Source organism: Panthera onca, chromosome B4 (genome assembly GCF_046562875.1).
Source record: "Panthera onca isolate mPanOnc1 chromosome B4, mPanOnc1 haplotype 2, whole genome shotgun sequence".
NCBI lineage: Eukaryota > Metazoa > Chordata > Mammalia > Carnivora > Felidae > Panthera > Panthera onca.
The window spans coordinates 88,509,105-88,536,468 of NC_138345.1; the positions used below are offsets into that span (position 1 = coordinate 88,509,105).

Here is a 27,364-nt window from a genome sequence, read left to right on the forward strand (position 1 = left end):
AAAAAAAAAGTGATTAGTAGAAACTGGGACTGGAGATGGGAAGAGGACTGAAATGTTCTGTCTCCTTTATTTATTCCTTTATTTTTTTATTTGTTTATTTTTAGTGCTTACAAATTTTTTTTTCTTTCCAGGATTTTATTCAAATTCAGGTTAGTTAACATATAGTGTAGTGTTGGTTTCAGGGGTAGAATTTAGTGATTTATCACTTACGTATAACACCCAATGCTCATCCCAACAAGTTCCCCCCTTAATGCCCATCACCCATTTAGCCCATCCCCACACCCAAAACCCCTCCAGCAAACCTCAGTTTGTTCTCTTATGGTTTGCTTCCCTTTCTGTTTTTATCTTATTTTATTTTTCCTTCCCCTCCCCTATGTTGATCTGTTTTGTTTCTTAAATTTCACAGATGAGTGAATCATATGGTGTTTGTGTTTGCTTAGAAATTTTTCAAGAGGGCAGGCATTTACAAAGCCACTGTTCTGTCTAGTGAGAAGTGGGTTCATAACTGAATCAAAGTGACTCTGCTTCCAATAACAAATTGTTTGCTTTAATTTTCTCACACTTTTCACATGCCAAGCTTACCCTTCCACTTTCTGTTAGGGCTTTTCCTTACCAGCTCCTACCCTTATAATTTCCTAGCTTCTTCCTGGGGAAAATATTTACCACTGAGGAAGACTGATTCATCTGACAATCCAGTTAGGTTTCCCTCTCTTTATTGTTTTTCTGTATGCTCCTTGGATCTGGTTTTTTGCATGCTTGCTTTTTTTTTTTTTTTTTTTTTTTTTTTCTTCCTTAGGTTAGACTTAAACTGAAAGGAGGGAACTGGATTGTGCTCTTCCTAAAACCTTCTGACTACACATTAGATCTGGGTCAGCAAACAATAGCTCTGGGGCCAGATAAGATTCCAAAACAGGCCCATCAACTGTTTTACAAGTAAAGTTTTACTGAAACACAGCCATACCTGTCTGTTTATATATCGTCTATGGCTGTTTTCACACTACAGAGCTGAGCAATTGCCACTGACACCACATGGCCTCAAAGCCTAAAGAAATGTCCTGTCATTGAGTTTTGCCAAACTCATAAAAGTGTACCGTCAAAATGTATTTCCTCTGTGAGTCTGACTGTTTTAGATTTGGCCTGTAAGTGGTACCATGTATTATTCGGGCTTTTGTATCAGGCTTATTTCACTTAGTATAATGTCTTTCAGCTTCATCCATGGTGTTGCAAATGTCAGGATTTCCTTTTTTAAGGCTGAAAATTATCCCATTGTATGCATATTCCACTCTGTGTATATATGCATAATTTCTTTATCCATTCATCCATCAGTGGATGTTTCCATCCCTTCCGTGTCTTGGCTGTTGTGAGTAATGATACAGTGAACATGGGAGTGCTAATTTCTCTTCAAGATCCTGATATCAGTTCCTTTGGATGTACAGTAAAACCTTGGATTGCGAGTAACTTGTTCTGTGAGTGTTCTGAAAGATAAGCAAGCATTTCTAATAAATTTAACTTGATAAACAAGTGACGTCTTGCAACACAAGTAGTGCGTGACGCCAAACATCACATGATCACAACTGAACCAGTGGTTCTTCTCTCTCTGTCTTGCTGCGGGATTCTGTGTGATCGTCCCCGTGCTGGGATGCTCCATCTCAGGCTGTGGTGTTTGGCAGAAATCAATGTTTTTTCAGAATGTTGGAAGGTGCCCACGACTGGCACTAGTGTATTTTTTGTCACTTCAAAGCACCTTTGCTTTTCCATACAAGAGCAAGCTTAGAAATGCTTCGCTTCTTTCTAGATCAGGCTGCCCGCATATATAGACCCTTTCCTCTGCTGCCTTATTGCCAGTTACATTAAATACAGTATATGAGAAGAGTTTATTAATACGGTAGTAGTGAACATCCGTGTGATTGTATACCATGGCCCCCATGCAGAAAAATGTTGAAAAGAAAGGTGGTAAGGAGACGATTATGGTGGAAGTTAAGAAGGAAATCATCGAGAAGTACGAACGAGGTATGCAAGTGGCCAAAACTGCAAAATTTTGTAAGAAGTCTACGTCTGAATCTGTCTGCAAAGGAGGAGGAGAAAAACGTGGAGGAATCCCTCACTTCAAATGAGATTAGGGAGATGCGTAAAATGTGGGAAACAGTGCAAGATTTTGTAGAAAACACCACCCGAATAAGACTGTAGCAGTGTAAGCAATGAATCTGTTTAATGACCATGCAATGTCACATTTCCACAAAATCCTCAAAAGGAGGCAAAAGCAAGTGACATTGGATAGATTCCTTGTTAGAGTTGCACAAAGGAAGAAGATTCCATTGAGCCAATAGATAGCAGTGATTCCATTAGTGATAGTGAAAGTCGTCCTACACAATACCCTCCTCTCTTGTTTCCTTCACACCAGCCACAAAGGTTTTCAAAGGTCAGTGCAAGCTAATTTGTTTATCTTTCTTTATATTTTCTTTGTTAAGATTTTACCTTTAATTATTTTTTAAATGTTTATTTATTTTTGAAGGAGAGAGAGACAGAGTGTGAGCGGGGAAAGGGCAGAGAGGGAGACACAGAATCTGAAGCAGGCTCCAGTCTCTGAGCTGTTAGCACAGAGCCCCATGCTGGGCTCCAACTCACAAGCTGTGAGATCATGACCTGAGGCAAAGTTGGATGCTCAACAGACTGAGCCACCCAGGCACCCCTATATTTTGTATTTTCTTTATTGTTTTGTATTGTATTACATTATTGTAATCATTTTATATGACTATTTTTGGGTTGTGGAACAGACCATCTGAGTTTATGTTATTTCTTATAGGGAAATTTGCTTTGATATACAAGCACTTTGGATTACAAGCATGTTTCCGGAATGAATTATGCTCACAAACCAAGGTTTTACTGTCTATCCAAAAGTGGTATTGCTGGATCATATGGTAGTTCTATTTTTAGTGTTTTAGGAATCTTCATACTGTTTTCTATAGTAGCTGTACTGATTTACATTCCCACCAACAGTATACAAGAGTTTCCTTTTCTCTACAATTTAACCTTTCTTGTTTTGATAACAGCCCATCCTTACAGTTGTGAGGTCGTTTTGATTTGCATTTCTTTGATGGTTAGTAATGGTTAGCATATTTTCATATACCTGTTGGACATTTGTATGTCTTCTTTTGGAGGCATGCCTATTCAGTTACTTTGCTATTTTTAACTGGGCTTTCATTTGTTTGTTTTTTGCTATAGAGTTGTAGGAGTTCCTTACATGTTTTTGATATCAACCTTTAATCGGATATATGGTTTGCAAATATCTTCTTCCATTCTGTAGGTTGCCTCTTCACTCTGTTGATGTTCACTCTTTAGTTAGTGTGACATTGACTAATTTGCTAAACTTCTAGGAGATTTTGTTTCCTTCTCTCTTACGTAAAGGGAATTGAAATAGATCCAAAGGTCCTTCTTGGTGTTAAAATTTTGTTATACAATTTAAAATGTTCGTAACAATTGGAAAATACCCTTATAATTAAAACACATCATTAAGTCTATGGTTCATAAATATGATTACACTTGAAACCAAAACACCATAATTTAATTTAGCACTCATCCAAAATCTAGGGAGGAGGTTGGAAATGACGAGAAATATAATTAAAATATATTTCTATTTTACCCTGGCAAATAACAAAGACAATCTTTATTTAAAATAATAGAATAATAAAATCAGAATGCAGTAATATTCTCGTAATTTCTTGGACAGAACATGGTTTAGAGAATGTCTATTTGAAGACTGCATGAATATTTGAGTCGTATACAACTCCTCAAACAACTTGAAAAATTTTAGACAATTTCATGAATGAGTATTTAAACTTATAGCAAGCCAAGGAAAGATCAGACATAATTTGCAACTAAACAATTTGATAAGACTCGTGTTCTCTCTCTCTCTCAAAACAAATAAATAAACTTAAAAAAATAGAATAAGGCTGAAAAATATTTAAATGAGGCATGATAGTAAATGTGTTCTAAAGTTTACCTTAAATACACTACTTCACAATTTTTAGAACACTTAGAGAAAGAGACATTTTATGTTTTTATGCTTTCATGAAATTAAAAGCTTGATAACACTGTAATTACGGTCTTAGTGGCATACATCTTATTCTTTTGTCATATCTTCATTAATAAATTTCAGAGTCAATAATTCTGGAAATAAAACAAAAGTAAATTACCTATTTTCCCTCTTAGATTCAGCAGCAAACATTAAAATGAAAAAAAAATCCTAAGAATAATTACTGGATAACCTAATTCCATTTCTTGGAAGAAGTGGCTTTATGCATTCTTGAGTGTTCTATTAATCATTGAGTAGCATAGGAATGGAGATAAAAAATGATCCAGAATTGACAACTAGGTGTTTTTTTTTTTAAGTTTATTTATTCATCTTGAGAGAGAGCACACATGAACGAGTTGGGGAGGGGAAAAAGAGAGAGGGAGAGAGAGAATTCCAAGCAGGCTCCATGCTGTCAGCACAGAGCCCCATGCAGGGCTTGATCTCACAAACTGTGAGATCATGACCTGAGCCAAGATCAAGGGTTGGACGCGTAACCAACTGAGCCACCCAGGTGCCTCTCAACAACTAAGTTTAAATGTGTATTTGGGGGTCTCTTTGAATGCATTAAACATGAGATAAATTCTGGTAGGGTTTACAGGAAAGTGCTTTTGATGTGCAATTGTACTGATGGGGGGATGGGGAAACCCATTATAAAGGCCATGAATATAAAATCATTGAATCATGCCTTGGTGATTGTCTTTCTGTGTGACCTTTGTCTTAATCTCTATTTTCCAACAAGAAATTAATTATTAATTCACTTACCCACACACATGTATTAAGTGTTTACTAATAATTGTGGTCAACTTCTCTCCCAGAATGCTCTGTGGCTTAATAACTAACCTAGTGGTTATAAAGGTGTGAAGAGAAGTTATATGCAGGAGAAAAACCACAAGGGAGAAATTGAAGGTGAGTCATCAGGAGAGGCTGACTGCCTTTAAGGCCTCACTGGGTGAGGTGAGCCTGGTGATACTATCAGAGTCTAGCATGTGGTTCCTAGCATTTCATGCTCTAAAACTAGACATTTCAGCATGAGTTGATAACCAGTCTCTGGTCAATGGACTGATGCTAACCAAACCTGACTCCAGACTTACATGCAAACCAGAATGCAATTATTTCTTTTGTATTGAGGCTGGTAATCTTTTATCAGTGACCAAAATGATCAATTATACCACTCCAAGAATCTCCTTCCCTACATATTAATCAGAATGTGGCTCTCTTAGCAAAGAATAAGGCAAAAGGTCTTAGATATTCCTGAGGAGGATTTGACTAACTGAAATATGCTAATCTCACAGCAAAACACACTGTAGAATTCTCAAGTTCTCTAACATCAGACACTGCTTCATTTTCTTTGCTTGTCCCAAAGTTCTACTGATGCTCTTTTATTTAATATAAACACAGGTATTCCCTACTTTTTGAAAGTTTGTGTTATACCACTTATTTTATGAAAGAGTACCTGTTCTCACTAACTGAAAAAAATGCAAAGAGGGTTTTTGTTTTTACCAAAAAAAAGGTGAAAAGCAAAACTAGTTATATCAGCATTTGTTGTACAGGGAGAGCCATGACAGAGGCAGTGTGCATCCCCAACAGAACAGCGAGAGGATCCCCCAGGGTTTCCCCATAACAACACTCAACATCTCAGCATCAAGTGGCCATAACTTTGAACTGTATCTGTGAGCATCTGCCCTTTATCACAATTTATATTCACTTAGCAAGATGTGTCCTATGGTATCAGAAAAGCCTAAGAAAGGGCATTTTGGGGGGAATGCTCAAAAATTTTTTCCACATACATTAATGGTAGTTGCTTCTTTGCTTTACACCATTTCAACCTATAAAAGGTTTCATGGGAATGCTATACTTTTGGATAGCAGGGAAAACTGTATTTTGGATTAAGCCAAATTAGCTGTCCCTAGGCAAGAAGATGATCTGGGGCTAAGAAACATTCTGTCTCTTCCCATCATGTTCTGATTAAAGGCATTTATTTTTCAGAAGACAACCTTGTCTCCTTTATCCCTACCTAAGTTTTGGGGGCATCTCATTCTTCTCTCATGTAATGTCTATAATAGCTCTCAGTATACCATAGGAAAAAGTTTAAAGTATAATTTTTCTAGAATATTTTTAGAGCACCAAATTATGTAAAAGTATAATTTAGACAGAACATAAAATTTTGTGAAAATAACCAATAAATAAAAATCAAATAGTTTGCAAACTGGTCTAAGTTTGTTGGAATACTTAAATCATGAATGAAGGTAGAAAAATATCTGGATTTAGTCTGGGCAATAGCTTTCAAATATTTGAGGACTGAGCTTTAGAAGCATAGGCATATGGTACTGTTACTTCTTGAGACCATTTCTCTTAGTTGAAATGAAAAGCTCAATCTGAATCAAGTAAACTAAATGGCTTTTGCACCTTGTGATTAGAGTAGGACTCATGATTATTGGATTATAGTTACATTCTTTTGTATTAAGAAAAGTTGTAAGATCCTCCATCCTGTAAGGATCATGTTGCCTGATTGTCTTTGGAATTTCCATATCCGTGTGGATTCCCCACACATATGCTATTAAATTTGATTTTTCTCCTATTAATCTGCCTCATGTCAATTTGATTCTAAGTCCAGCTAGAAGGACTTTGAACTGAAGAGGAAATTCTTCCTCCCCAACACTAGCCTACTCTTTCTCCCTTGATAATTACATTCAGTCTCAAAACTTTAACTGTCTGTATGCTGATGGTTCCAGATTTATATCTCCATCACATTTTTCACTCCTATCGATTTGTATATCCAACATTTCTATCTGTATTGTCTAGTTGATGTCTCAGCCTTAACATGTGAAGGGGGGTTAGAACAAGCCTTTCCAAAATGTGCCACTTTGGCATATGAAATAGTTTGAGCTGAAGTCAATAAAGGCCCAAAAGACTCAGAAAGAGCTTTTACTTTCCCCAAAACTACCTGAAAGAATTGAGAAATGGAGCCCGGACTAGAAAAGGAGCTATTACCAGAGATAAATTTTTTATCTAAAAGACCTAGCTTTTAGGGCAAACACCTAATTACTAATTAAACACCTGCTCTTTTTATCATCCTATGAATTACCCTCCTCTGCGTTGATGCCCCAGGCCCCTATCCCATTCCTTAATTCAGGGTGGCATATAAGTCTCAACTGACTAACCGGTCCTTCAGTCTCATATTCCTAAGGGGCTCCTGTACATACATAATTACATTTGTGTTTCTCCTGTTAATCCGTCTTAAATCAATTTGCCAGCCAAAGAACCTAGAAAGGTGTAGAAAAAATTTTCCCCTCAACACATGGGTACAATGGTTTCCTGATATACTGCCTCCCCACAACCAGCAATTTTTTTCCATTTTCCTATTTCTATAAATGGCAATTTCATTCTTCTAGTCATTTAGGTGAAAAAAAAAATCCTTGATATTATCTTGGTTTTCTTTCACACCCCATATCTTATCTGTAAGCAAGTTCTGTTGGCTCCAATTTCAAAATACAGAATCCAACCATGTCTCATAACTTCCAATGTTACCAATCTGATCCAAACCACTATATGTCTCATATACATTACTGCAATAGCCTCTTGACAGATTTGTCCTAACACAGTAGCCAGTGATCCTAATGAGGAATCCTGGTTCACTCACTATCCTACTCTGCTATATGACTATTTCATGCCTTCATCTTTCTCCTCATACCTCCAATATACCCTCTTACATTATAACTCCTTCCTAATGACCCTGCATGTTATTAGATCATGTCACTCCTCTTCCCAAACTCTCTATTGGCTTTCCATCTCATTCAGAATAGAAGTCACAGTCCTTACAAAGACCTACAGAGCCCATTTCCTCTCTGAGTCCATCTCCTGTGATTTTACCTCCTTATTTATAGTGTTCTAGCCACCCTACACACCTTTTTATTCCTCAAAAATTCTATGAAAGCTGCTACCTAAGTCTCCTTGTACTGGTTGTTCCCTCAACTTGGAATGTTTCCCTGCAGGTATCTGCCTGGCTCACTTCCTCACTTTTTTCAAGTCTTTAAGTGAAATGACACTTTTGCAGTGAAGCTTTCCCTGACTGCCCTACTTAAATTGCCCTACTTAAATGCCTTTTCCTTTTTTGTCTTTGTTTTTCTCCATAGCACCTGTCACTCTCTGACATACAACTGTAGGCGAGGAAAAAAATGTCTTAGGTTCTCCAGCTGTGGCCCTGTAAATTAGACTGGCCAAAGACACATTAACAAGAGTAAAACAGAAGTTTGTTATATGTGCCTTATGCATGTATACATAGGAGCACCCAGCAATGAGCAACCCAAAGGAGTAGTTAGAACTTGGGTTTATATACCATCTTACATTGAAAAAATGGGAAGGAGCTTTGGAGCTTCTGAGTGGAGGGGGACTTGTTAGGGAAGGTGACCAGGGAAGGTATAGTAAACAAAGGTTTTAAAATGAGGCTTGTTATGCAGATTTAAGCAATGTCTTCTCCATTGATAAGAGTTGTTAAGAATCCTCCTCTTTCAGGTACAAGAGAGGGAGGAATCTTTACAAATGGAAATATCTCTTATAAATGTAAATTTCCTTTACAAAAGGAAAACTTTTGCCCTGTTTTTAGAACTTTTCTTGCAGCTGCTGCTTCTCAGTGGACTTTAGCTCAAAATAATCCTTATGCCAAATAGGCATCTTTAGGGTGGCATATTTTGGTACCCTTCACAACATATTGTCCTTATTTATCTTTTTAAATACCTAAATGATCTCTGGAGCATAGTAATTCTTAACGAATATTTGCTGAATGATTTAATAAACATTTATTATCCAGCAACAATTGAAAATGCAGCTTAATGTTTCATATTATTTTACCCTAGAAACATTATCCTGGAAGAACCATGCAGAACACATTATGTTCATTTTTTATTTTCAGCATTTTTGTAGGTTTAGATTCCCCAATTCCATTATTTTTTCCCCCTAAGGGTAGAGTCTAGTTAATGTCTCTTATGACTCCTTCAATAAAATTATGCCTGCACTGATTGACCCAATTCATTTTCCTATGCTGAGGACAGAGAACATACTGAAATACTTGAAAGCACTGAAAGCATTCTCCAAGTCAACAAAAATTCCTGGAATGCAAAGATTTGGTAAGAGGCATGAGGCAGCTTTATTGCTGTGTAGTTTGCAAACTGAGGGGGACTCAGCCTTTGGCTACAAATCGAAAGTACTCCTAAGGGGAAGGTTTAGACTCTGGGTTAAATAGGCAAAACCCACAAGTACTGTGCCCTTTATCGAGATTGGTCAGACTCAGGTCCCAAACTGCAAACTTCAGGAGCAGAGTGACAAGCAGGATACTGTTTGCTATTTCTGGTAGCAGTTTCAGGATGTGGCAGCCGCTGAAGAGCATGATAAGATATGTTGCAAGGGTCTTTCTGCAAATTTGGCTGAATTTTGTGCAAGCTTATCACCTCAGGCTGCGATGACTGGTTTTATTCCCCATAGTCATTCGGACTGATTAACCTTTCAATTTCTCTCCCTTGAAATAAGGGGATCCATCTTGTCTGTTAGCCTTTGCTGTCTTCTGTTCTCATCCACAATCTCTTGTTTTTTATTCCCTTATAATCAGAGAAACCTCATTAATAAGGTCTCTCTAAATTAAGCCCAACCATTCATTCAACAAATATTTACCATGTGAGACTACCCTGGGCTCTGTCATATAAAGACATAAATGGATCCCGCCCTCAAGTAACTTACACTCCAATGGAGGAAATGGGATATCTATACATTAGAAAGAAATACAGTATCATCTACTACAACTCAGCAGATGGTATCTTGAGGGATGTAGAGGTTAAGCAAACATAAGCATTAGAAAATTTGGATCACAGGAGAAAGAAAAAAGAGTAGGATGAATGCAATATGCGCTAGCTGATTTTTAGAAGCACATTCTATAGCAGTTGAGTTTAAAACCAGGTAACTTAGCTCTTTATTTGTAAGATGCTTCCCCCACGGAACTGGTAGTTTATATTATAAAAGTTGGGCCATGTAAGTTGTATTAGGATTCAGTCTTTATATGACAGCACTAGAGAAAAAAGTTCTATTTCTGAGGAACATGCTGTGGCTGATTAAGGACCACAACTGCAGCCACTCAAGATTATTTTTGGTCTCATATTTCTGAGGGGTTGACAAACTCTACATTGAGAGTCCAATACAGCTAACTACTTGATTTTGTAGATAAAGTTTTATTGTAATACAGTCATGCCCATTCATTTACATATGATCTGTTATGCCGCCACACTACAACAGGAAAGTCGAGTAGTTGAAATGGTAATTGGAGGTCTGATGATCCATAACGTCTAACATAACCGCTAGCCAGTTCATTACAGAAAAACTTTGCCAATTCCTGTTCTATGGGATCGTCCCCACTTTCCTACTGACTCTTTCCACTGGGGACCCAAATAAAGATCAGAAAAATTCAAAAAGTGTGAGAAACAACGACTAGTGGAATCTTACTAACCTAGGGCTTGTTAACTAATTAAAACATCTTGAGCTTTACTTATACTAATTCTAAATCAATTAATATTGTCCTGACTTTTAGCCACATGAAAAGACAGCTATGATGCAATAAAAATGGCACTCGAGGGAAGCCTGGGTGGCTCAGTTGGTTGAGTGTCTGACTTTGGCTCAGGTCATGATCTCACACTTCGTGGGTTTGAGCCCCATGTCAGGCTCTGTGCTGATGGCTTGGAGCCTGGAGCCTGCTTCGTATTCTGTGTCTCCCTCTCTCTCTCTCAAAAGTAAATAAATAAACATTAATAAAAAAAAGAAAAAAATTTAAAAATGGCACTTGGAATTGATTTTGAAGATCTGGATTCAAGTTCCCCTCTTCCAGTTACAACCATAGACTAATTCAAAAATCAAAATCTCTAAAGTCAAAGATAAATGATGGGAGAGATAGTCTTTAGGACTAGTTATAAAAATTGAATGAGATAATAAAAATAAAAGAGCTTTATGAATTAAATCATGATATCATTATCAAATATTGTTCATGATCCTAAGAATATATACTATATTTAAAGGGCAGGCTCTATCATTAGATCGATTTGAATGATTTTATTGACAAATATTTAATGAAATAATCCTCAAAAAGCATATAGCACACGACTTGGCAACATTAGCTATTATGTATTTTATTACAGTTATTATTATAAATCAACTAGCACTTGTCATTCATAGATAGTATCCTTCAGTGCTGTCAGCTGTTATTCAATCTTTGAGTGCTCTAACTTGGATTAGTGAAAGGCTGAAGACCAGTGAATATAGAGGGCTAATACTTACTTCTAGAGCTTAGACCTACTACCATTCCCTGATACTAAACATGACCTAGTAAGTCTGTAATCTTAACCTTCTGTCCACTGTTAACATGTTTCATACATTTTATTTGTGTTTATTTTTATGATTATATCTCTGTTTATTATTTTTCTATCTCCACTGTTTTTCATTACTACATGGGAAAAATGAGTAAATAAACTTTTTCACGCAAAGCCATATGCTATAACAATTCATAAATTCAGCCTGATGCTAATATTATTTACTTTGAACAAGACTAAGGAATACATATATATATATCTATATATAGATATATAGATATATAGATATATATATATACTTTCAGCAAGACTAAAGAATATATATATACATACACACACACACACACACACATATATATATATATATATATATATATATATTCCCTTAGTCTTGCTGAAAGTAAATATATGTGTGTATATATATACATATACATATATGTGTGTATATATATATATATATATATATACACACGTACTTATATTTACTTTCAGCAAGACTAAGGGAATATATATATATATATATATATATATATATATATATGTATATAGTTAGGATGTGGAGATATAAAAATTAGGCCATTAATTTAGGGAGAGAAAAATATATAAATATTAGCATTCTGAGGAGAACAAAAGAATATATTTTAAGCTCTTCCCTAGGAAGAGTTGCAACTGTAATGTTAATTTTAGAATTATTTTGGAATTTGTAATAAATTGAAGACTAGTATCCTTAAGAAATTATTTTGATCTTGTCATAAAAGTTGAGTTTAGCACATGACATTGACTCTCTTCTCTTATTTCTGAAATATAACTTCCACTGCTTGCCACTAGTAACTTTCTATCTCATATTCCACCTCAAGGAGCCAAGGCCTCTTCACTCCCTTTACCAGGAGAACTTGAAAAGTAATAGAAGGAATCTGGCTTTGCTCTTTTTTGGCCAACATGTCCAAGTGGTCTGGTCTGACCAAACATTAGCAACAACTATGTAAACAGAAAAAAGTTTTTGTATTTATTTTTGCTTTTTATTGAGGGATCAGGGAAATTTCATAAGTTTTATGTGAGAGAGGAACAAATACTGAGATTCTAGTTAACACACTTGTGTTAGCACAAGAGACAATTTTTTGTGTGTGGGTGAGAGAGAGGGAGAGAGAGAGAAATGAAGAGTGAGCATGCGAGGGGCAGAGGGGAGGGAGAAAGAGAGAATCTTAAGCAGGCTTCATGCCCAGTGTGGATCCCGATGTGGGGCTCCATCCCATAACTGTGAAATCATGGCCTGAGCTGAAATCAGATGCTCAGCTGGCTGAGCCACCCAGGTGCCCCTGAGATAATTCTTTTAAGACTTAGAATTTTGAATTTTGAAAATTCTTCCTCTGCTACTAGCCTGTATCATTCTCTGGTGTCCTCTACATTAGTTAGACAAATGAGAAGTTAAAGGAAGCAGCACTGTCCCTGCAATAGGACTATCCTCTCTTCTGACACGAACTACAAGTTCAGAAGTTCCCCCAAACCACCCTCAAGATTGATAATTCACTAGAAGGACTCACAAAACTCACTGTAAGTACTTATACTTACAGCTATCATTTATTACAAGGAAGGTATACAGATTAAACTTCGCCAAGGGAAGAGTGGACTCTGGATAAGTACCAATGGTGGGGTTACCATTGTTCTCTCTCTATGCAGTCAGGACATTTACTTTCCAAGCATTGATGTGTTGACAATATGCATGGAGTATTGCCAACTAGGGAAGCTCACCCAATTCTCTGGGTTCAGAGACTTGACTGGGGCTCCATGACATAGACATAATTGATTGATTACCCACATGCTTAATCTCAGTCTTCAGTTCTATCCTTGAATCACTATCTGATGCCCACAACACCCCACTTCAGGTTTTCTCTTGGATGAAAAAGATAGAGAGACTCCATCTACACCTAATTCTTTCTCTCTTCTCCCCCTGTTATGGTCTGAACTGTGTCACCTCAAAATTCATATGGTGACATCCTAACCCTAATGGGACTATATTTGGAGATAGGGTCTTTAAAGAAACAATTATGATTAAATGAGGTCATAAGAATAGGGCCCTCATCCAATAGGATGAGTGTCCTTATAAGATGAAGGGATACCAGAGAGCTCCCTCTGCATGTGCGGAGAAGAGGCCATCTGAGAGCACAGTGAGAAGGTGGCTTTCTGTAAGCCAGGAAGAGTTGACACCAGAAACCAACCCTGCTGGCACCTTGATCTCACACTTTCAGTCTCCAGAGCTGTAAGAAAATGAATGCCTGTTGTTTAAGCCACCTAGTCTGTGGTTTTTTGTTATGGCAGCCCAAGCAGACAAATATATTCCCTCTCTCTTTCTCTTTAGGCTTCTCTTTGTAGCCAAGCAAGATGGTGGGGTTTTTTTGCTTCTGACCTTTCTGTGCCAGACACTACTCATACCATATCCTTCATTCCTTCCTATGTTATGTTTAATTTTTAAGAAATCTATGCTTTGGTTCTCTACACTTTTGCTTGGTTTTTCAAGCCAAATCCCTGTGGATTTCAAAATATAATTTCTCCTTCTTCTTCTTCTTCTTCTTCCTCTTCCTTTTCCTCTTCCTTCTCCTCCTTCTCCTCCTTCTCCTCCTCTTCTTCTTCTTCTTCGACACTGGCTGAAAGAGAACTTTTTATTAACTTTATGTACAGAAAATTCAACAGCATCCACTTTCCAGTTTGATGGCCAGTTCTTTAGCCTTTGCCTTTTCCAGCTTGGCAGTGGGAGTCCTGGACTTTGGCTATAGGACGTTGCCTCCCCAGTAGCAGCAGATCTCATGATATCTGCCATTGTTGTTAGTCCTGATGGCTTCTACCAGCTCAGCCAGAGCTCCTTTGTCTTCCGAGGCAACCTGTGTGAAGGCGATGGTGGTACAGAGCTTCCTGTGGACCAGACGCCCCAGCCTGGCCTTCCCCTTGATGATGCAGTAGGGAGCCTCCATCTTACCACACAGGACAGGCAGAGAGATGGCCAGCTCAGTGGGATCCACAGCATGTGCAATCACTACCAGATCAGGCTTCTTGTTCTCCACCAGGGGTGACAGTATTAACCCCAGCTTGAAGGACAGGCAACCTCTCAGTGGGGACACCCTCTTTCTGGCAACTTTCTTCTCAACCCGGGCCAACAAACTCTGCTTCTTCTTTTGCTTTGTCTCTGGTCTGTATGTGTGGGCCACCTTAATAGTTGAGTAGCTGTTTGGTGGTCCAGGGCCTAGGTGAACTGGTTAATCATAGAAAGGACTTTTAGACGTTTATAGAGACTAGCCCTTTGCCACTGCAGCCGGATGTAGCAGGGTCATTTGACAAAACGGGTAAGGTCCCTTTGGGGCTGGATGTCCTGTCCGATGCCAAAATTCTTGGGCCTCTTCTCAAACAGGAGATTGACCACCTTCTTGTCCTCCTGCTTCTTCATAACAACAGGGGCAGGGGCCAACTTCTTCCCCTTAGCTTTCTTTCCTTTCAGCATCTGGGATGGCTGGAGGAGAGGCCTATGATCGCTTCTTTTTAAAATTGGTTCTCACAAATCAAAAGCTTCTTCATTTAAGATGAGTGTGCCTTCTGTGAGTTTTAAAAAAAAATCTACTAAGGACCTCAGATAAGTTCTTAGGTCCCAGACTCTATCTGACCTTTCCCTTCCCCCTTCATCAGAAGTGAGCAATGTCAATAACTCATTAGATGGGAAGAGAGCCACAGAGCAGCTAAAATAATTAGTTACCACATTAGCCGCCAAAGTTTGTTCTGACATTCTGCTGATATCAGAAATAATGCCGTTCCCTATGCACCAACTCTGATTAAATTATCTTTAATGTAGTGTGCTTCTAATAGAAGGGAGCAAAGAGAATTTTTCTAGTCTATCTTGTCCCAAATCTATACAAAGTTTCCCATTCCTTCTAGGGGATCATGGAATTATTGCAAGGAACTTGTGAATTCATATACCATTCCAAGCTTTGACTGTAGATTTATTAGCAGAGTGGTTCACACAAATGTAAGCATCTATCTCTCAAATGTATACAGGCCTCATTGCAATGAACAAAATGCTAATCATTGAAGGTATTACAGAATTCATGAAAGTTGTTTATCACAATGCATTTTCTTTTTTTTCTTAATGTTTATTTATTTTTGAGAGAAAGAGAGAGAGATAGGAAGAGAAACAGAAAACGAGTCGGGGAGGCACAGAGAGAGGGAGACACAGCATCCAAAGCAAGCTCCAGGTTCTGAGCTGTTAGCACAGAGCCCGATGTGGGGCTCGAACTCATGAACTGTGATATCATGACCTGAGCCAAAGTCGTATGCTTAACTGACTGAGCCACCCAGGCCCCCCAACCATGCATTTTGTAAATCAGTGGATACTAGAACTGCAATTACTGTCACATGGGAGTTCAATATTTTGTTGTTGCCATTATTAATAAAGTCATTTTCCTACATGAAAATTTCAGTACCCTTATCTATGCTCTTTTCCTTCCCTACCTGAAGAAGCAATTCTAGATTGTGCCTTATTAGAAAGTCTCATTTATTAAATAATCTTATTAGTCCTGCATGTTACTCTTTTCTAAATCTTAGCTCCAATTGCGTGATTCACCTTGTCTATTTTGGCAACCAGAACATTCTCTGGCAAAGCAATCTTGGAAAATTTTTTGCCCAAAAGGAATTCTAGAAGAGGCTTTTTTTTTTTAAACCAGATTCCCAGTCTACCCATTTTTACCACCAGAATGTTTTTGTATAGTACCGTTTTTATTATAAAAATAATACATTGGGTACACTTTCATGCCTTACTAAGAACATAATCTTTAGGGGCGCCTGGGTGGCTTAGTCAGTTGAGCGTCCGACTTCAGCTCAGGTCACGATCTCACAGTCCGTGAGTTCGAGCCCCGCGTCGGGCTCTGGGCTGATGGCTCAGAGCCTGGAGCCTGCTTCAGATTCTGTGTCTCCCTCTCTCTCTGCCCCTCCCCCGTTCATGCTCTATCTCTCTGTGTCTCAAAAATAAATAAACGTTAAAAAAAATTTATAAAAAAAATTTAAAAAAGAACATAATCTTTAATGCCTGTGTAGTATGTTTTTGCCATATGATTAGATTTAATAATTTTTATCACTCCATTAAGCTATTTTTCAGCTTTTTACTATTGTAAATAAATAACGATATATATCCTGGTATACAATTTTATTATTTCACATAAATTTATGCCAAATTTACTCAGTCAAAAAATATAAACATGTTTAAAGCTCTTAATACACATTTCTAAATTAGTTTCCAGAAAGGTGGTGCCTATTTAAACTCCTAGTAGGAGCTAAATTCCCCCTGTGAATTTTACTTCCTGAAAAGCAAAACTGATCATTTTCCTTTTTTCAAAATAGTTGATAATTTGGTGACAATTATTTGGAAGATTGGATTTTTCCTTTTTTTATTACACATGTATATTTCTTCTTTTGACAATTGTTCTTTTTAGCACTAGAATCTGGTTTTCTTTACACCACTTCCTTTTTATAGTGTTCCTTGTTCCATGTAATTTGCAGCTAATTTTCTATGTACTTGCACTAAAACTATCAATTTTATCTCAATTATAGAGAGTCTCTAGTCCTTCTAGCTATAACTGCTCAGAGTTCACATATTAGAAGATTTCTCCTCCTTGCCCATACTTACGTAATTTTCATAATATAGCGCAGGATTGGGCAAATGCTGGAACTGCTCTCCCAAAATCCTTGCTGCCCCCATTTTGTCATGGAATGGCTTTCCCATCTAGACTGGATCTCTGCTTCAGGTGCCTTTAAATTCATTTAAGTCATTACAGGTGTAAGTGAGTGGGCAATTTTCCCTCTGCACAAGGCCATCAATTCTTTGTTGCTGCCTCTCACTCTTTTTTTAACATTTATTTTTGAGTGAAAGAGAAAGAGCACACAGGCACACAAGTGCAAGTGGAGGAGGGGCAGAGAGAGAGAAGGAGACAGAATCTGAAGCAGGCTCCAGGTTCTGAGCTGTTAGCACAGAGCCCAATGTGGGGTTCAAACCCACCACCTGCCAGATCATGACCTGAGCCGAAGTCAGACACTTAACTGACTGAACCATTCAGGCTCCGGACTATCTCAGGCTATTAAACATACCCTCTGAAATAGTCACTTGACGTTAGTATGTATCATTTCCTCATATGCTTACAAATGCAGTCCAACCTACCTTCTAGCCACTGCAATTCACACTGCAGAAAGAAACAAATCTGCAACGAGAATTGCTTTAAGGCCCATCATCTCTACTTTTGACTCATCTGGCTTCTTTCAAGACACAATAACATTTAAAACTCAAACTAATAAAGATGAAGTCAAGCTTTCACTTTTTGTGGATGACATGATATTATACATGGAAAATCCGATAGACTCCACCAAAAGTCTGCTACAACTGATACATGAATTCAGCAAAGTCGCAGGATACAAAATCAATGTACAAAAATCAGTTGCATTCTTATACACTAATAATGAAGCAACACAAAGACAAATAAAGAACTGATCCCATTCACAATTGCACCAAGAATCATAAAATACCTAGGAATAAACCTAACCAAAGATGTAAAAGATCTGAATGCTGAAAAGTATGGAAAGCTTATGAAGGAAATTGAAGAGGATACAAAGAAATGGAAAAACGTTCCGTGCTCATGGATGGGAAGATTAAATATTGTTAAAATGTCAATACTACCCAAAGCTATCTACACATTCAATGCAATCCCAATCAAAATTGCACCAGCATTCTTCTCGAAGCTAGAACAAGCAATCCTAAAATTCGTATGGAACCACAAAAGACCCTGAATAGCCAAAGTAATATTGAAGAAGAAGACCAAAGCAGGAGGCATCACAATCCTAGACTTTAGCCTCTACTACAAAGCTGTAATCATCAAGACAGCATGGTATTGGCACAAAAACAGACACATAGACCAGTGGAAGAGAATACAAACCCCAGAATTAGACCCACAAAAGTATGTCCAACTCATCTTTGACAAAGCAGGAAAGAATATCCAATGGAAAAAAGACAGTCTCTTTTACAAATGGTGCTGGGAGACTAGACGGCAACATGCAGAAGAATGAAACTAGACCACTTTCTTATATCACTCACAAAAATAAAATGGATAAAGACCTGTATGTGAGACAGGAAACCATCAAAACCCTAGAGGAGAAAGCAGGAAAAACCTCTCTGACCTCAGCCACAGCAATTTCTTACTTGACACATCTCCAAAGGCAAGGGAATTAAAAGCAAAAATGAACTATTGGGACCTTATGAAGATAAAAATCTTCTGCACTGCAAAGGAAACAATCAACAAAACTAAAAGGCAACCAACGGAATGGGAAAAGATATATGCAAATGACATATTGGACAAAGGGCTAGTATCCAGAATCTATAAAGAGCTCACCAAACTCCACACCCGAAAAACAAATAACCCAGTGAAGAAGTGGGCAGAAAACATGAATAGACACTTCTCTAAAGAAGACATCCAGATGGCCAACAGGCACATGAAAAGATGCTCAACATCGCTCCTCATCAGGGAAATACAAATCAAAACCACATTCAGATACCACCTCACGCCAGTCAGAGTGGCCAAAATGAACAAATCAGGAGACTATCGATGCTGGAGAGGATGTGGAGAAACGGGAACCCTCTTGCACTGTTTGTTAGTGGGAATGCAAACTGATGCAGCTGCTCTGGAAAACAGTGTGGAGGTTCCTCAAAAAATTAAAAATAGATCTACCCTATGACCCAGCAATAGCACTGCTAGGAATTTACCCAAGGGATACAGGAGTGCTGATGCATAGGGCACTTGTACCCCAATGTTTCAACAAGAGCCAAATTGTGGAAAGAACCTAAATGTCCATCAACTGATGAATGGATAAAGAAACTGTGGTTTATATACACAACGGAATACTACATGGCAATGAGAAAGAATGAAATCTGGCCCTTTGTAGCAACGTGGAGGGAACTGGAGAGTGTGATGCTAAGTGAAATAAGTCATACAGAGAAAGACAGATACCATATGTTTTCACTCTTATGTGGATCCTGAGAAACTTAACAGAAGACCATGGGGGAGGGGAAGGAAAAAAAAATTAGAGAGGGAGGGAGCCAAACCATAAGAGAGTCTTAAAAACTGGGATATGGGTATTGAGGAGGACACCTGTTGGGATGAGCACTGGGTGTGGTATGGAAACCAATTTGACAATAAATTTCATATTAAAAAAAACTCAAACTAAAAATGTACTTAAACTAGTTAAAGGTGTATTAGAAAGAATGAAAACTTTGGAAATAAGTAGGCATGAACTAGCTGTGTAACTTTGGGTTGGCTTTTTAACCTAAGTTTCTGTCTTTTCATTTACAGAATGGAATAAATAATACCCAACTTAGAGGTTGAGAGAATTAAATAGATAGTATAAGTGTGCTATCATTCAGAATCAAAATGTCCAATCCAACTCACACATAAGGGAAACATCTAATACCAATATTTGCTAATCATTTCAAAAATACTGACAATGAAGAGGCACAAAGAAAGCAGAGAGGTCTGGGGTGCACTGTGTGGTCCTTAGGTCCTTTTGTCCCCAGGCCAAACCTATACTTTCTCCCAGAATAACAGATGAGGTCTCCAAGTCAGTTTTTGTGAGTTTTTAACCTGATGTGGATAGGAGCATTTAAGTTATAAAATGTCTTCATTTTATATACCAGAGACATTGTCCAAGGAGAAGTCTCATAGATCTATAGATTCTGGGTATATTTAGTTTAATTTTTTTCTAACTTTTGTGCGTTTTTTTTTTTTTTTTTTTTTTTGAGAGACAGAGCAAGAGCAGGGGAGGAGCAGTGAGAGAGGTAGACACAGAATCCAAAGCAGGCTCCAGGCTCCGAGCTGTCAGCACAGAGCCCAATGCGGGGCTTGAATCCACGAACTATGAGATCATGACCTAAGCCGAAGTCAGATGCTCGATCAACTGAGCCACCCAGGCACCCCTGGGTATATTTACTTTAAAAGATCCTTTAGCCAAGGACAGACTACTGAGAACATGTTATAGCTAAGGACTCTTCTCACTAGCAAATAGCGCCAATCTATTTGTCAGTAACCCTTGGCAAGGGGACTAAATCAGTCAGCTGCCTTCTTTTCTTTTCCCTAGAAGAGTCCCTCAACCCCACCCCTCCCCATCCAGTAAAAAAAAAAAAAAAAAAAAAAAAGTGAATGGCTCACAGACAAGCTACTTTAACAATTTCCTCCAAAAAGCTGTAAATCATTGATTATAGTGCCTCACACAAAGTACTTGCTTGATAAATTAACCTGATATTTTGAAGGCTATATGTATAAAATAGTCTTTAATGAAATGATTGATAGTCTCAAGTCAACAGCTGGTCAATTTCATCCCACAAAAAGTAATAAAAATTATCTAATAAGTCTCTTCTTGATAACTGATACTTGAAATTATCTCCTTTGCTCAAAGTATTTGCTACAACTGAATATTATGTTGGCATAAATATTATCAATTATCTGTAGCCCACTATGAATGAGTTAATTTACCTGCACAATCATGAAACTTGGTGAATATATTGAGTAAATAACCGATCTTCCAAGCTAGGAATTAATTTGTTTTTGATATCCAGGATTTACAGAATTTTCACTAATTGTGATATGCTGTGAAACCACCTCCTTAGATGGCAATGTACCATCAAAGAGAACATTGTAGAAGTGAGTATCTCAAGGCAAGGTTATTGGATACAGGGTCTATTAGTTAACTGTTCCCTACACAAACTGAGATCCAGAAGGTTTCCTCAGAGAATAGAAACTTTGTTGGCATTTCTAAAAGAACTGCGAGTCTTTAAATTAGGAAGACATAGGAAATCTGCTTTAGGTCTTCAGAGGGAAGTTATTAGGAACATGTAGGATCCAGGGAAAGAGAGGGGTCTGCCATCAAGGCTATATGACTGCTCAGTGAGGCAGGGCTTAAATGCTAGGTAAAATGAAATCAAATTTCAGTAGAGGGATGACTGCTTTGGACTATACTCAAACTGACTGAAAATCAAGTGGGTTAGTGGTAGATACTAGATTTCCAGGAACTCAGAATTGCCCAGAAGAGGTGAAGGTACTAACTTCAAAATAGAAGCAAGATGCCTAAAGCTCAGAAGAGGCCAGATAACAAGCCTCTTCATCACCCTGCAGTTGGGGTCCAGGCTACAAGGCAGGGATCTAAGAGGCTCCCGGCAGCTGCACAGTACAACACAATTGGATGCAGAGAAGGTAATCTAGAAACACATAAGCTGGAGGAGAAAAAAGTAAGAAGTTTCGATGAAAGGCATAATTCCACTGGACATGAAAGTGAGGTCAGTACAAACAAACCTCGAGCTGGGAGACTGGAGTTGGACGCCTTAGTGGTTAAGAGCTTGGGCTGCGGAGGCAGAGAAGACCCAGGGTTGAATTTCAACTCTGCCTCTTCTGAGCTGAATGACTTTGGACAAGTTCTTTAACCTCTCTAGTCCTATTTCCTCATCTTTAAAATAAAGGACGTGATGGTGTTTAGTTTTTAAGGATATAGGAAAGCAAACTGAGATAATGCATATAATGTGTATGCCAGCAATATACAGGCATAGAAAATACTCTCAATAAACATCAGCTGCAATTATTTGTCTTGTTGAACACCTTTGCCCAACCTTTCATCTCATTTCCACCCTGGACAACATTAAAGAACTAAAGGAACTGGGAATGAGTTTATTGGCTCATTCAATCAGTATTGTCAAGGAGCCCATGCTCTGAGGCAGTCACTGTGGTAGGTGCTGGGATCCGGTGGTGAGCAAAGCATTCACAGTCCCTGTCCTCTGGAGCTTACAGTCTAGTGGCACAGACAATCATGAAAAACAAAATCATACAAATAAATGTTAAATTCCATGGATGACAAGTGCTGGGGGTGGGGGGCATGATGCGATGAGAGAGTATACAAGGGGAATTAAATTCAGTTTCCCCAAGGACATGACTACGGAGCTAAAATATGGAAGGAAGAATAAGAGCTAAGTCGGCCCAAAGAGAGTAGAGAAATCCAAGTGGAGGCACTGGCAGGTGAACATGGTCTGAGCCGGGAGATAGCGTGGTTAGCAGGAGGCCCTGACAACAGAGCTGTGTTGCTAAAGCAAAGAGAATGAAGGAAGGAGGGGAGAGGAAAGTGAAGGGATAGGTAAGGAGAGCACTTATAGGACCTCTTAGGCCACATTAAGGGATTTTTGTTTTTATCTCAAGAGCAATCGGAAACTAAAGTATATAATTAACTGGGTTGAGGTGCCCCCCAAACATGATCCTTTTGAATATCGTCTAGCTCACCTGTTTAATGGAAGCGAAGAGACAAGTTAGGAGACGCTTGTGATTAGGGGAGGTTGGATTGGGGACGTTGTAGAAGTAAGGGTAAGTAGATAAATGTGAGAGATATTTAAGTGGGAGAATTCACAAGACTTTAAGGTGGATTACATTGGGAAGTGAAGGAAAGAGGTGGTGTCCAGAACGAATCCAGCACTTTGGCCTTACCTAACCAGTCGGATGGTGATGCTCTTGCCCAAGACAGGAGGACGCTGAGAGGAGACTGGTTTTGGGTGGGGAAGGTAGTGCTGAGTGACTGGTAATTCAGTTTTGAGGGGTGTCTGGGTAGCTCAGTCAGTCAGACTCTTGATTTTAGCGCAGGTCACGATCTCGATTCACGAGTTTTAGTCCCACGTTGGGCTCTGTGCTGAAAGCATGGAAACTGCTTGGGATTCTCTCTCTCTCTCTCTCTCTCTCTCTCTCTCTCTCTCTCTCTTTCCCTCTCAAAATAAATAAATAAACTTCAAAAAAAGAATTCATTTTTGAAAATGTTGAGTTTGAGGTACATTAGAGATATAAAAGAGAATATGCCAAGCATTTGTACATCGAATCTGGAACTTTGAGGAGATATCTGGGCTGCACATATAAACTTCTGAGTTATCTACCACACAGCAATGAATTGTGAAGTCTCAGGAAAGGAGCAGAGGGACCCAGAGCAAGTCTTGAGCAACGTCTGCATTTATGGGGGTACACCCCTCATTTTACCAGCCCTGGTCAGAGACTTGACTTCAGATAACTGAGAATAAGAAATCAGCACTAGATAACCAAATCCATTTGTATAACTTTACATTTCTTTTCTTTTTTAAAAAATATTTTTAATGTATATTTATTTTTGAGAGAGAGACAGAGTGCAAGCGGGGGAGGGCACTCTCTAGTTTTGAGAGAGAGAGACAGAGACAGAATCCAAAGCAGGCTCCAGACTCTAAGCTGTCAGCACAGAGCCTGATGTGGGGCTTGAACCCATGAGCCACGAGATCATGACCTGAGCCACAGTCACATGCTTAACCGACTGAACCACCCAGGTGCCCCTTATTTTCTTTTTTTTAAGTTCTTAATTTATTAATCCTCTCATGAAATATCTGCATGATTAATCACCACGGATAGTTACCGCAGAATTATGACTCCTTCTTTTTGCCGGCACCAACATTGGCTTGTGCAGTCCCCCTGACTTTCTTTATTCTGTTCTTGCATTCCTTTTGCTGTTTTCTTGATGTCTTTTTCTTCTCATCCAAGCCATGTCCTGCAAGTCGATGTCTGGGTTCGTTTTCTGTACATCATCTGAGGAATCATAAATCATGCCAAAGCCAGTTGTTTTGCCACCACCACAATGGGTTCTGAATCCAAATACAAAGAGGACGTCTGGTGTGGTCTTGTACATTTTGGCTAATTTTTCCTGAATTTCTGTCATCGGTACTGTTGCCTTTCTGGGATAAAGAACATCAATGATCCTCTGTTTCCACTGAGGTAGTCGGTTGGTCATGAACTTCCTGGTCCAGAAAGTTACTGTGTGGATCATGATGGCGGCCAAGCTTCTAACAGCCAAGGAGGTAAAGAGCTGTTTTATTTTCTACTGAACATTTATTTAAAGAAATTCCAGCTTTATCTTAGCTAAACTAAGGGTTTGAAAGAGAATTTTATATATTTCAGTCAAACAGAATAGGCAGGGACTTCAGTGCCCTTTCAATTGCCTTCAATTACCTGGATGTAGTGGCTAAAGCTATAGACCCAACAGGGGAAAAAAAGCAGGGAGAGCTGACTTAGCAGGAGAGATGCAATCATCCAGGAGAGATGGTTTAAAGGAGAAGTTCCCAATTGTGTATCCATCAGAATCATCTGAGAAACTTGGTAATATGCAAGTTCTCAGGAGTTACTTAAATTTTTGATTCAGTGGGTGATTCTTGGAACCTGTGTTTCAATATGTTAACTGATCTTTCTGACGAAATGATCTGAGGAACACATTTTTAAAAATGTCTCTTTAAAAGGTAACTGCTCCCAGGGACTTATAGTTTTACCGAAATCCAGCCAAATGTCTCAACAACATTTATTTAAAAGTTCTTCCTTATCTCACTGATTTTGTTTGCCATATTTATTACATACGAATTCCTTATACATATTTGGATCTATTCATGGATTTTATGTCCTATGCTATGTACTGTTCTTTTTTTTTTCAACTTTTTTTTTTTTTAATTTTTTTTATTTTTGGGACAGAGAGAGACAAAGCATGAACGGGGGAGGGGCAGAGAGAGAGGGAGACACAGAATCGGAAACAGGCTCCAGGCTCCGAGCCATCAGCCCAGAGCCTGATGCGGGGCTCAAACTCACAGACCGTGAGATCGTGACCTGGCTGAAGTCGGATGCTTAACCGACTGTGCCACCCAGGCGCCCCATGCTATGTACTGTTCTATTTACAGGTCACACGATGGTAACTATTGAGGCTTTGTAACATGTTTTAGTACCTGATACTTTCACTGCTCTTCTAAGAGATATCCTGGCTATTTGTTTCTTGCACCATTTTTTTGTATGAGCTGGAGGATCTATATGTTTTTTCCTTCCTCATTCTTTCTCTTCCTCTCTCTCTTTCCCCCACCTTCTTTTTTTTTTTTTTTTTTCATCCTTCAGTAGAGATGTGCTCATTTTCTTGCCTCATGTTCTTATTAGCCCAGGTTCTCACTCAGTAGAGGGAGAGGGGAAAAATTGGAGAAGTCATTATCCTATTTGTCAAGACAAACTTGATTTGCTTGAGGACCGGAGAAAGGCAAGCCAAAGGTTTTATGCTCAATATTTTAATGGGAAGCACATTAAATGCATATTTTACTTTAGGTAGAACTGAAACCTTACAATTTTGAATCTTGCTATTCCAAATAATAGTACATATACTAAAAATCTTGTGTGTGTGTACGTGTTCTTCAGGAACATGTTAATGTTTCTCATAAAGGCTTTATCCGTTTCTTGTTAAATGTATTCCTAAGTGTTTAATCATCTTGTTGCTATTGTAGGTGAGATTTTCTTCCATTATATCTTTCAGTTAATTGTTAGATGTATTTTAGAAGGCATTAGTTCTGCATATTTTTATTCCACAATGTCTTTTTGAAGTCTCTTGTTACTTGTACTTTTTCAGTTGAATCTTTAAGAATTACCTGCTTAATAATCAAGATATCTAGAAATAGTAATAATTTTATTACTTCTCTAAATTTCATGCCTCTAAGTTATCCACTTATTAAGTTGTATTGGATAATACACATTAAGATATTATCATGTTAAGAAATTGTTCATTTTGTTAAGTGTTGTTATCAAGACTAGGTGTTGCATTATGTTAAAAGTCACTTTCAGGAGCACCTGGGAGGTTCAGTTGGTTAAGTGCCTGACTCTTGATTTTGACTCAGGTCATGATCTCACGGTTCGTGAGTTCGAACCCCACATCAGGCTCTGCACTTAGAAGACGGAGCCTGCACTGCTTGGGATTCTCTCTCTCTTTCTCTCTCAAAATAAGTGATTAGAGAGGATCATATATATTTCTTCTATACTGTGTTATATTTAACTGTGTTAAATTTAAATATATTTAAATATAAAATATATTTATATAATAAATATATTATATTTCTTAGTATTGAACAATATTTACGTATTTCTGGCTTAAACCCTATTTGGTCATGATGTACTATCGTTTTTTAAGGTGATGCTGAATTCTGTTCGCTAATATTTTACTTTAGATTTTGTCTTATGTTCATAAATATATTGCAATGTAATTTTTAGAAATTCGGCAATATTTAAGGATAATTTGACACAGACCATAGTTGTTTTTCTGTCCTCCTGCTGAGAGCCCTACCTGTTGGTTCACCATAATCTGAGCCTAGCTCTCTTTCTCGTCAAAACATGAACCTGAGCTAGACCTTGTCTCCTGACCAACTTGAATTCTGAGTCTTACACATGTGTTTTGGAACCTTTTTGCTTTTCTTTTTACAGACTTTCTGATCCCCCCCCCCCCCCCATTTGATGGTCATCGTATGGTTGGTTTCTGTTCCAGGTTCCTAATCCTATTTAGGCTGAATTCCAAATAATTCCTGTTTGTCTCCTTCTCATCTTCTGCATTTAATTTACTCCCTGGGGACCATGTGACAAATCTTTAAGGACTAAATATTAATTACTTCTGCTGGTGGACATTAAACAACTAGTCCTTTACTGCCCCCTTGAGGACCTTGGCCACCACACACCCTGTGGCCCATCTTGTGGGGAGAGGTGTTTATCCCTCCCCATATGACCATTCTTTCCTGAACAGGAACTAGGCACAAAGAATGAACTGCACTGAGAGGGGTGAAGAAGACAAGGATGACACCCATTTCTGCCTTCAAAGAACTTAAAAACGAGGTGGACAGAGGGGGAAGTAAGGCTTATCTGTGTTCATTTAGGGCTTGAGGGCGATGAGGGAGGATGTTGTTAACCAGGCACAAAGATAGCTGTAAGTCCCGGGAGCCTCACAGGGACGGTATAAAGGATTGCAGTAGTAGTTGAGGAAAAGGGAAGGCAGAAGTCACTGCGACAGTAGAAGACTTCATGGAAGATATGTTTCAGAGCTGGTCTTTGAA

General features: G+C 38.4%; 2 pseudogenes; both read right to left on the minus strand.

Annotated features, from left to right (window-relative positions):
* Window positions 1–14,096: 14,096 nt before the first annotated feature.
* Window positions 14,097–14,905, minus strand: LOC132695321 (large ribosomal subunit protein eL8 pseudogene; annotated as a pseudogene).
* Window positions 14,906–23,896: 8,991 nt separating this feature from the next.
* On the minus strand, window positions 23,897–24,315 carry LOC132695320 (small ribosomal subunit protein eS24 pseudogene; annotated as a pseudogene).
* Between the last annotated feature and the right edge of the window lie 3,049 nt (window positions 24,316–27,364).